Source organism: Penaeus monodon, chromosome 7 (assembly GCF_015228065.2).
Source record: "Penaeus monodon isolate SGIC_2016 chromosome 7, NSTDA_Pmon_1, whole genome shotgun sequence".
Classification (NCBI taxonomy): Eukaryota; Metazoa; Arthropoda; class Malacostraca; order Decapoda; family Penaeidae; genus Penaeus; species Penaeus monodon.
In genome coordinates, this window is record NC_051392.1 from 11,015,568 (window position 1) to 11,026,277 (window position 10,710).

Below are 10,710 nucleotides of genomic sequence, written 5' to 3' on the forward strand. Positions count from 1 at the left end.
TCCGCATGACGATGAGTGAGAGGGAGAGGGGGAGAGAATTGAGAGGGGGAGGAAGAGGGAGAAGGGGGGCGGGGAGGATGAGGGCGAGGAGAGAAGGGAGAGGGAGAGGTTGAGGTTGAAGGCGTAGGTGAGGGGGAAGGGAGAGGATGAGGGTGAAGGAGAGGGAATGGGAGAAGGTGAGGTTGAGGATGAGGGATAAACAAGTAGAGAGACAGGAAGAGAGACAGAGAGAGGAGAGATAAACGAGGAAAGAGAGAAATTCAGGTTTAGATTCACACAATTTATTAGTCAAAATATGCACAAGTATGAATTTCTCAAAATATTAAGAGAGAATTTTAAAGGGAGGAGGGAGGAGAGGGAAAAGTAGGAGGGTGAGAGGAGGAAAGAGAGTGAGTGAGTTAAGAGAAGAAGAGAAGTAGATGGAGAAAGGGGTAAGAAGAGAAGAGAAAGAGAGGGATAGAGGGGTAAAGGTGGAAGGGAGGGGGGGTGGGGTATTTCCTTGATCAGATTACAATCCTCGTAGGACTAAGGACTAGATTGTGAAGTGCACCAACTTGCGCGGTCTTTCACCGCATACCTATCAGTACTACCGTGAGTAAACCCATATTATTTCCTTCGTTGCGTCAGTTGGGTTTTGATATTTAACGGAGAGTATACCAACATAGTAGATGTAGGCATGTGTATATAACACCTCACCTAGAACTCAGGCAGATAAGACGGTGATTGAGTGGGCCTAATTGTAGAGGTTGTAGTACGTGGGTGTAAAAGTTAATTAGGTGCAGAGGGGGTGTATGCAGAGGAGAGAGGAGGAGGAGGAAAAGGAGGTGGAGGTGGAGGAGGTAGAGATGGAGAAGGAGGTGCAGCTGGTATGAGAAAGGATGAAGGAGGATGAAGGATGGAAGAAGTAGAAGAGGAAGGGATGATGATAATAATAATAAAGTTCGTCAAAAGTTAATATCAAAACGAGGTGATTAATCGCCACACACAGGACATGCCTTGGGGGGGGGGAGATCCGCTTCGTCGAGTTAAGAAATGGGGAAGAGGTGATATGGGGGATTACAGCAAGAAGGGGGGATTACAGGACGCGAAACCTATCTAGAGTTATTACAGGGAGGACTAAGAGCAGTTTATAGGAGGCTCAAGCGCGGCAAAAATTGTCGTTGCAGCAGATTGATTAATTTCGCGGGGTGGTGCGAGGGGAGGGAGAGAGGGAGAAAGAGGGGGAAAAGGGACAGGGAGAGGGAGGAGGAAAGAAAGAGGGAGGAGGAGAGGGAGAGGCAGGAAGAGAGGGAGAGGCAGGAGGAGATGGAGAGGCAGGAGGAGATGGAGAGGGAGGAGGAGATGGAGAGGGAGGGGAGAGGGAGAGGGAGGGGAGAGGAAGAGGGAGGAGGAGAGGAAGAGGGAGGAGGAGAGGGAGAGGAAGGGGGAGAGGGAGAGGAAGGAGGAGAGGGGGAGGGGAGGGGAAGGGGTAGCAACGTGGAGACCAGAGACTGACTGCGCGCGTAAGTCCTTTCCCGCCTCGTGTCTGCGCCTCGACTTGTAACTTTGTTTTTATTAATTGCATTTTATACAGAGGAGGTGTGTTACTGACAACGTTTTAGATACGACACAAAATGATTCAATTTATGATTAGCTTTGTCATTATAATCATGATAATGATGCTTATTATTATTATCATTAATATTGATAATAATGCTATTGCTATTAGCATTGTTAATATTTTTTTGAGTATTACTATGCGTTGCATAATTGGCCCTGTTGACATAAGCCCCTCAGCTCCCCTCGCCCGCTCCCCGCCTCTCCCCTCTGCGCCTTGACAGCACACCTGGCATGGCTCATGGCAGGAGAGCCGCGTCTCTCTCCCTCTGCGCCTTGACAGCACACCTAGCATGGCTCATGGCAGGAGAGCCGCGTCTCTCTCCCTCTGCGCCTTGACAGCACACCTGGCATGGCTCATGGCAGGAGAGCCGCGTCTCACAAGAAGCTCCGTCTCTCTCCTCAGCGTCTTGCCTCGGCTGCGCTCGCCACTCATCCTGGCAGGTCCTCCACCTCACCCGTAACCTCGCCCGTCCTCGCGCTGCTGTTTCCTGTGTTTCGTTTGTCCTGTGTCGGCATTTCGAAATGAAATGTCGGGGCGCTGCGGGGAAGCGGTCGCGTTCGTTCGATGCTCTAGCGTTCAGTAAATTCACCCTGCACACCTGCAACCTTTCAGAAATTGCTACCGCCCCCTTCCATTCTGTAATTGTTATTACGCCGCTGGCTCGCCCTGGCCGTCGCCGCCGAATTGGAGCGGCCGTCGCCCCTACAAGGGCATTGCAAACCCACTCTGCAACCACCACACGGACGCTCCTCCTTCATCCGCCGCCGATAACGGAGACGAGCGGACTGATGATTGAGTTACCTGGCTGGTGGCAAGCGCTGCCCACCTGTGCGCCGCCGAGTGGTTGCCCTTGAACACCCGAACGTTGCCACATGACCCATTTTTGTTCCGTTCTTACGCGCTTTCGCAGCCTCGGCTTTTCTGTGCGCCTTGCATTACGTGGTGATCAGTTGAGGAGCTATTTTTCATCCGGATTTGTTCGAACTCGCGAGTTGATAAAGGCGAAATTTGCGCGAAAGCGAACGCAATTATGACACTTAATGGCCAGAAATGAGACGAGACCGAGGCCGAGGGTGCCAAGAAGGGTATTAGGGAAGGGAGCCACGGCGCGCGACGGACAGTAGTAGCGGGCAAACAAGTAATTATTTGTTCTCTCCAGCTCGCCTAAATGGCTCGTAAATCCGGTAAGACGAGTTGCTGGGGGGGGGACCGGCCTGGCCCTGGGGTAGGGTGGGGCGAGGGCTGTGGGAGCGTTTAGAAGTAGTAAAACCTCGCGGGCATAACTGATTTTCAGGAGAGCTTTCAAGGAGCGCGAATGAAAGAAATTGTTCTCTCCATATATGGCAGGTTGATCTCGCCGACCTATTCGTAACACGAGGGAGACACCGCGGCAGAAATGTGGTGACAGTTTTTTTACGGCGCTCGGAACAAGATTGGGGTCGGTAGATCCTACACATTTTAATCTCTTCGTGTAATACTGATGATGGTGATGTATGATGATAATGGTGATAATAATAACGGTAGTAATTATGATGATGATAATAATAATGATGAGAATGATAATAATAATGATAATAGTAATAGTAATAATATTAATAGCGATAATAATGCCTGCTCATTTCACCAAGAATGGCACTTAATGGCCTGCTTCGGTCATATTTGTGTCATCACCCGAAAATTATGTTCTCTCATAACACAGCTGGAGAACAGATAACGGGGAAGCGTGGACACAACGACATTACTCACCCTCCAGGTCAAGCGAAATCCTCTGCCAGATTACTGACATATCTTCTTCATTCTCCTGCGGCGCTGAGATTTCAAGATATACAGTTTTCCTTTAAAGAGTTTGTGGTATATAAGCTAAATGAGATCTAGATCGTATAGATTATATGGACGTCGCGGTGAATATATGAATGGATTACCGATACAAGAGATCTGCTGTTTTCTGCCTTTGCCTCGAGTTAAGTGAAGCAATCGCCAGGGAAAGCGCGGCCAGTGTGTTAATAGCAGATTATTTCGTCATATACGAACAGTGATTGCAAGAAGCATGTTTACACTGGCGACTTCAAACAATAGCAGTCTGTTCCCTTGATAGTGCTGTTTGCGTTGCCCCGATTGAGCTCCTCTCATGATAAGCTTGCTCGTAGTATAGCCAGCTGCGCTCATGACTGCCAGACGCTCATGACGCATTTGCAGCTGTGTTGTCGCTCTGTGAACCGTGAACATGTGTGAGCGCGTGTCTGTGTTTGCGTATTTTGTCTGTTTGTTTCCATCCGAGTTGAGGATATTCTGGGCACGCAGAATATGCTTGTTTAAAAAAAAGGATGGGTCTGGCTTAGTTTTAAAAACAAGCGTAACATCTAGGAATTTTACCTGTAAAGGACTTACACAAAGCTCTGTCATTTTTCAGCGTTTGTCACAGGAATAAACTCGACGCTTCTGGTGAATTGTGACGCCGCTTTTTGTCTTCTTGATTGTATTTTAGATATTTCCTGGTTCCACAATGCTTATCTCATTAAGTATAAATTTCACTTTCGTCTACGAGGTTATCTCTGTACATGTGTCTTTTGAGACTGATTTTGGTTATCGATTCTCTGTTACACTAAGAAGGTGAATGGAGAATGGAGGAAGAAAATGATTAAGAGGAGGAGGTGGAGATTGTGATAGGTACTCCTATTGGAATAACATACTGGGGGTTGTAGTACGTGGGTGTAAAAGTTAATTAGGTGCAGAGGGGGTGTATGCGGAGGGGGGGGGAGGAGGAGGTAGAGATGGAGAAGGAGGTGCAGCTGGTATGAGGAAGATTGAAGGAGGATGTAGAAGAGGAAGGGAGAATGAGATGGAGGTAGAGGTGGAGGTGGAAGGAGGAAGGGGGAAGTAAGAATGAAAGAACAGGGAGTTGGAGTAGAAGGATGAGGTTGAGAATGAAAGATGAAGAGGGAGGAGGAAGGAGAGTAGGAAGAAGAGTAGTAGTAGGAGAAGGAGCAGGAGTAGAAATAGCAATAGACTTAGGACTATCAGTTGGTGTATAAGAAGGAAAGATGTGGATAAGGAAGAATAAGGACTGAGAAAGAAAACGAAAAAAATTAGAATGAGAACACAGGAGGATGAAGCAGGAGCAGGAACAGAAACAGGAATGAAATGGGAGAAAAAAAATTGGGGAGAGGAACATAGAGTGGAAAAAGAGGAAAGGAAGAGACGGCGAGAAAAGAGAAAAACAGGAGAAGACGAATGGCAGAAGGGAACAAATAAGTGGAGACGAGGGCACACAAATTATGATAAAACCTAAAAAGGGAAGGGAGAGTAATAGAAAACCGAAGGGGTGGCGGGGGGGGGGCGAGGACAGAGGGGTGATAAAGGGGTTGAGAGAGGGAGGGAGGGAGGGAGGGAGAGGGGGGAGGGGAAAGTCGATGGCTTATTGGGTATGAGGGGAGAAGGGGAATAGGCAGAGGCGAGATTAAGGGGAAATGGAGGGGAGCGGAGTGTGTGGGAAGAAATGCAAGTGAGGGGAGGGGGAGGGGCGAGAGGGAAATTAATGGAAGGGGGTAGAAGGGGAAACGAGGTGGAAAGAGGGAGGGGAGGAGGGTAAGGAGATAAGAAGGAGGAAGAGAGGAGAGGAGGATAGAGAGTTGGGATGGAGAAAAATAGGAGAGGAAGAGAAAAAGGGAAGCAGGAAAGGAGGAATGGAAAAGAGAGATATGGGAAGGAAGAAAGGAAGGGGAGAGGGTGGTAGAGGTAAGGAAAGGACGAAAAGGGGGAGTAGAGAAGATTGGATGGGAGAAAGTGTGGAAGGGAGATAGAAAAACGGAAGATGAGGAAAGAAAAAGAAGGAAGAGAGAAAGAGATGAGCTGAGAGAAAAAGAAAGAAGGGAGGAGAAAGGATTAAACAAAAGATAGATTAAAAAAAAAGCGAACAGGAACAAGAAAGAGATAAAAAGAATATAAAGAATTAAAGTAAAAAAAAAAAAGAGGAGGAGGGAGGAAGAATGAAGAATGAAGAAGGAAGAAGGGAGAAGGGAGAAACCAGGGAAAGAGGGGAATTGTCGGAAAAGCCTCGCGTGTGACAGGCGTCGTAATGCACTTTTAGAAACTATGGCCCGCGTCGAGATGCAATTATTTCTATTTTTAGCGCTCTGGCGTTGAATGTGAATGCGGGAATTTTGGGCGGGGCTGTATTTTTCAGGCCGAGGTTTTCTTTATTATTATCATTTATTATTATTTATTATCATTGGTGCTATTGCCATTGTAATTATCAATGTTGTAATGATTTTTATTTCGAGTGCGATGGCGCTGGATGGGAATGCGGGATTTTTTTCCCAGGCCGAGTTGGGTGGGCGGGTGTTTATTTTCTTTATTATCATTGGTGCTATTATCATTGTAGTTATCATTGCTTTTGTTATTATTCTTATTGTTGTTTGTTGTTGTTCATTACCATCATTATTATTTTTATTATTATTATTATTATTATTATTATTATTATTATTATTGCAATTATTATTATTATTATTATTATTGTAATTATTATTATTATTATTATTATTATTATTATTATTATTGTAATTATTATTATTATTATTACCATTTTCATTGCCATTGTCATTATCGTTACCATTATCATTATCACTCTCGTTACTGTTATGATTATTATTGTTATTGCTGTTATTGGTGTTATCATCATCATCATCATCATTATTATCATTGTTATTAGCATTGTTGTTTTGTTATTATTATTATTATCATCATCGTCATCATCATCATCATCATCATCATCATCATCATCATCATCATCATCATCATCATTTGCATTATCATTACTATTGTTATTTTCGTTGTAACGTATTATTATTACTATTATATACTGTTACTAAAATTTTGGATTGATTTTATTTCTACTAAAATCATCACCAGCGCAAGACTGACAGCATTAATTCCATTCTCAAGCTCGGCATTAAAGATGCTCACATCAAACTGTTATCACCCTTCGAATTATTATAAACAAAGCGATTGGAAGGGATAATAATAATCCTTGTTTACGCGCAGTCGGATTACAGCGCCTTTTGTCATCGAGTTGATATTGAGAGACTAATACAGCCTCGAGTCCCGGACACGCGATCTGCGGCTTGACAACACGGGCAACGGATACGAGACGAAACAACAACACGGGCAACGGATACGAGACGAAACAACAACACGGGCAACGGATACGAGACGAAACAACAACACGGGCAACGGATACGAGACGAAACAACAACACGGGCAACGGATACCAGACGAAACAACGCGCTCAGAACAAGCAAACGAGTAAGGCGGACTTCGGGATACTAGTATGGCAAATAAAAGCATGTTATATAAATTATGTAAGCAAGCGATGTATAAAACACATCTAATACACTGAAAGTAAACAGCGCAAGCAATACAAGCAGCGCAGATAGCGCAAGTAACAAAGATATCAAGTAGTACAAGGCAAAATAAAGACTAAATAGTGAGAAAACACACACACACACACACACACACACACACACACACACACACACACACACACACACACACACACACACACACAAGTAACGTAAACAGTACTTTCAGCACAAAGAGTACATTTGGCACAAAGAACGTGAACATTCACAGACATAATAGCATAGAATACAACGTAAATAACACAAGCAGACGTAAACAACACAAACAGACATAAACAACCCAAGTGAACGTAAACAACACAAACAGACATAAACAACCCAAGTGAACGTAAACAACACAAACAGACATAAACAACCCAAGTGAACGTAAACAACAGAAACAGACGTAAACAACCCAAGCGAACGTAAACAACACAAGCAGACGTAAACAACACAAGCAGATGTAAACAACACAAGCAGACGTAAACAACCCAAGCGAACGTAAACAACACAAGCAGACGTAAACATCACAAGCAGACGTAAACCCAAGCAGATGTAAACAACACAAGCAGACGTAAACATCACAAGCAGACGTAAACAACACAAGCAGACGTAAACAACACAAGCAGATGTAAACATCACAAGCAGACGTAAACATCACAAGCAGACGTAAACATCGCAAGCAAACGTAAACAAAACAAGAAAATGTAAACAACACGAGCAGACGTAACGCAAGACGGAAACAACACAAGCAAACGTAAACAGCACAAGCAGACGTCAACAAGCAACGTAAACAACACACAGACGTAAACGAGACAATCAAACGTAAACAACACACACACGTAAACGAGACAATCAAACGTAAACAACACCAGCAGCGTAAATAACTCAAGCAACACATGGCATCTCGCAGGTGTTGCCCTCGCATGGTCTGAGTATTTCCCTTGGGGTTTCAGAGGGGCTTGGGCGATGCACCTTGCAAGGGTCAACGCACACAAGCTTGGGGGCTGCTTCCTCTCCCTATCTTCCTATTCTCTGTCTTCCTATGTAGTCTCTCTCCCTCCTTCTCTTTTTTTTCCAATTCTATTCCCTCGTTCCTTTTCGCCTCTTATTCACCCCTCTTTTTCCCCCTCTTCCCTCTCCTTCCTCTTCGTCTTCCTCCCTCCCTTCCCTCTCTCGTCACCTTTTCTTCCTCTCTCCAATACCTATCCTGATTTTTCCTTTCTTCCCCTCACTCTTGCTCACCACCCTTCTTTCTCTCCCCCTCCTTCTCCTTCTCTCCTCTCTTCTCTTTTCTTCTTCTCTCCTCTCTTCTTCCCCTCTGTTCCTGCTCTTTTCTTTCTCCTCTCGTTTGTTCCTCCCTTCTCCTCTCCCACTCCGCATCCTTTCTCCTATCTCCTTCCTAGCTCTCCTACTCTCTCTCGCTTTTCCCCCTCCCCCCTCCCTCCTTTCTCCTTTCTCCTTCCCCTTTCCTCTTCCTCCATTCTCCTTCCTCCGTTTCCCAGCCTGTACTCTCCCTCCCCTTCCAGCATTCCTCTTTCTCCCCTTTAACCCTTTCCCCTGCTTCTTGTCCTTCCTCTCCCTCCACTCCTCTCTCCCTCCCCTCCTCTTTCCCTCCCCTCCTCTTTCTCTCCCCGCCTCTCTTCCTCCCCTCCACTCTCCCTCCCCTCCACTCTCCTTCCCCTCCACTCTCCCTCCCCTCCTCTCTTCCTCCTCATCTGTCCTCGGGTCAGGGAGAGGAAATGGGCCGACGCACCGTGAATTATTTGTTTCGTTCGTGTAAAAGTGTCTCGGGTGTTGCAGTGGCTGTGTGTGGGGTAGTATGAGGAGCAGATAGCGGATCTGACAAGTTAGCGGTTGTTTCGGGAAGTTTAGCGGTTGTTCGGGGGAAAGTTAGCGGTCGCCTTGATAAGAGGAATGATATTCATGTATAGTTAATGTTGATTTTTTTGCTACCGAGGGTGTCCTGGGCATCGCATAGCTCTTGTGTAACTTCGTGCTCAAATAATATACGCTTTTTTTCTCTCTTTCTAGGATATTTGTCTCTAAGAATTCATTAAAAAGTTTTGGTACTTTTTCTGTTCGTTTCATCACAGTTGTTAACGAGGCAAGGCAGCAAGCAGTTCCTTTGACAAGTTAGCGCCGCGTATTGGCTGGGCGGCGGCACATCCGGTGAACACACGTATACACAATTCCTAGATTTTTCTTTCCTCGCGCCTGTTTTCCTTCCGATTTTCTTGTTTCCTCTCTAATTTCTTCTGTTTCTCCCCCTGTCGATTCTCCTGTTCCTTCTCTGTCCCCTATTTTTCCATCACCCGTCTCTTTTCCTGTTCCCTCCCCTACCTCCCATATTCCCTCGCCATACCTATCCTCTCCCCCTAAAAGCTATCTTACTGCTTTTAGAACTAAAAGGCAGAACGAGTCGTTTTTACAAAGCCCTTGGAGATAACACTTATCACCTATTTTTTTGTTTACACGTTTTTTTTAAGTCCTTACTCCATTGGGCCTAAATATTGTAGTGATAAATACATTTTTATTTTGCATAGGAACTAATCAACAGTCAGACTTTCTCCATCGCGTTTTATTTCTTTATCTCCAGTTTGTTGTGGATATTCAGTCTTTTTTTTTTCGCTACACCGTGAGAGCCGGACAAGATAATGAAATCTCTGACCATGTTAAGAGATGAAAGAGATAGGCTTGTGAACATGATGAAGCCCTACGAGAGTCGTCGTTTTGCTGGAGATAGCGAGAGCGAGGATATTCGGAAGGGATTTTTAAAAAGTGACATGGTGTTTATGTTTCGGCTTTTTTTTGTTAATGTTTGAATTGGTTATTTTTTTACTTTCCATTCTTGTCTTTCTTTCTTTCTTTTTTTTACTTTATTAAATGGAAGTCTAAGTACATTACTGTCTTTGATATCACATTTAAAGCGCCTACCATGTGATTGCAGCCCCCCCCCCCCGCTCCCGCACGTTTTCCTTAGCTTTTAAGATGCCTTTTTCCACGGCGTCTTGTCAAGGAAGTTGTACGACCTGGGGGATAACGGAATCTTATCTTATCATCTAATCGGCCTCTTGTGCTTAACACCCGACCCCGGCGAGTCTAGCGCCGCCCGCCTGCCCACGGAGCTGCGCAAGAGGGGGTGGGTTGGGGAGGGTTCGGTGACTGTCTGTGATGTACACACGTGTGTTCCTGAACATATAGGCATGTGCACATCTTCATACGCGCGTGTACATACACACTCGCACACTCTCACACACATACGCCCGCAAGCACGTACGCATGCACGCACGCATGGACGCACACACACACACACACACACACACACACACACACACACACACACACACACACACACACACACACACACACACGAGAGAGAGAGAGAGAGAGAGAGAGAGAGAGAGAGAGAGAGAGAGAGAGAGAGAGAGAGAGAGAGAGAGAGAGAGAGAGAGAGAGAGAGAGAGGTGATGTAAGCCGTATCTGACCTTCCCATATATTTATATTGTTCGGAAGACCGGAAGGTAAGATGCTGACGGGATTAGTGTGGCGGCCAGTCGGCGGTTCAGAGAGACACGTAACTGGCAGGTGATGGCCGCTTGATTAATGTATGGGTCAGAGTGGCGCGCGGATGGGAGGAAAGGCCAGCAGACGTGAGGAATACGTGTGATTATTATACGGTATACACGTATATGCACGGCCGAACGCACGCAC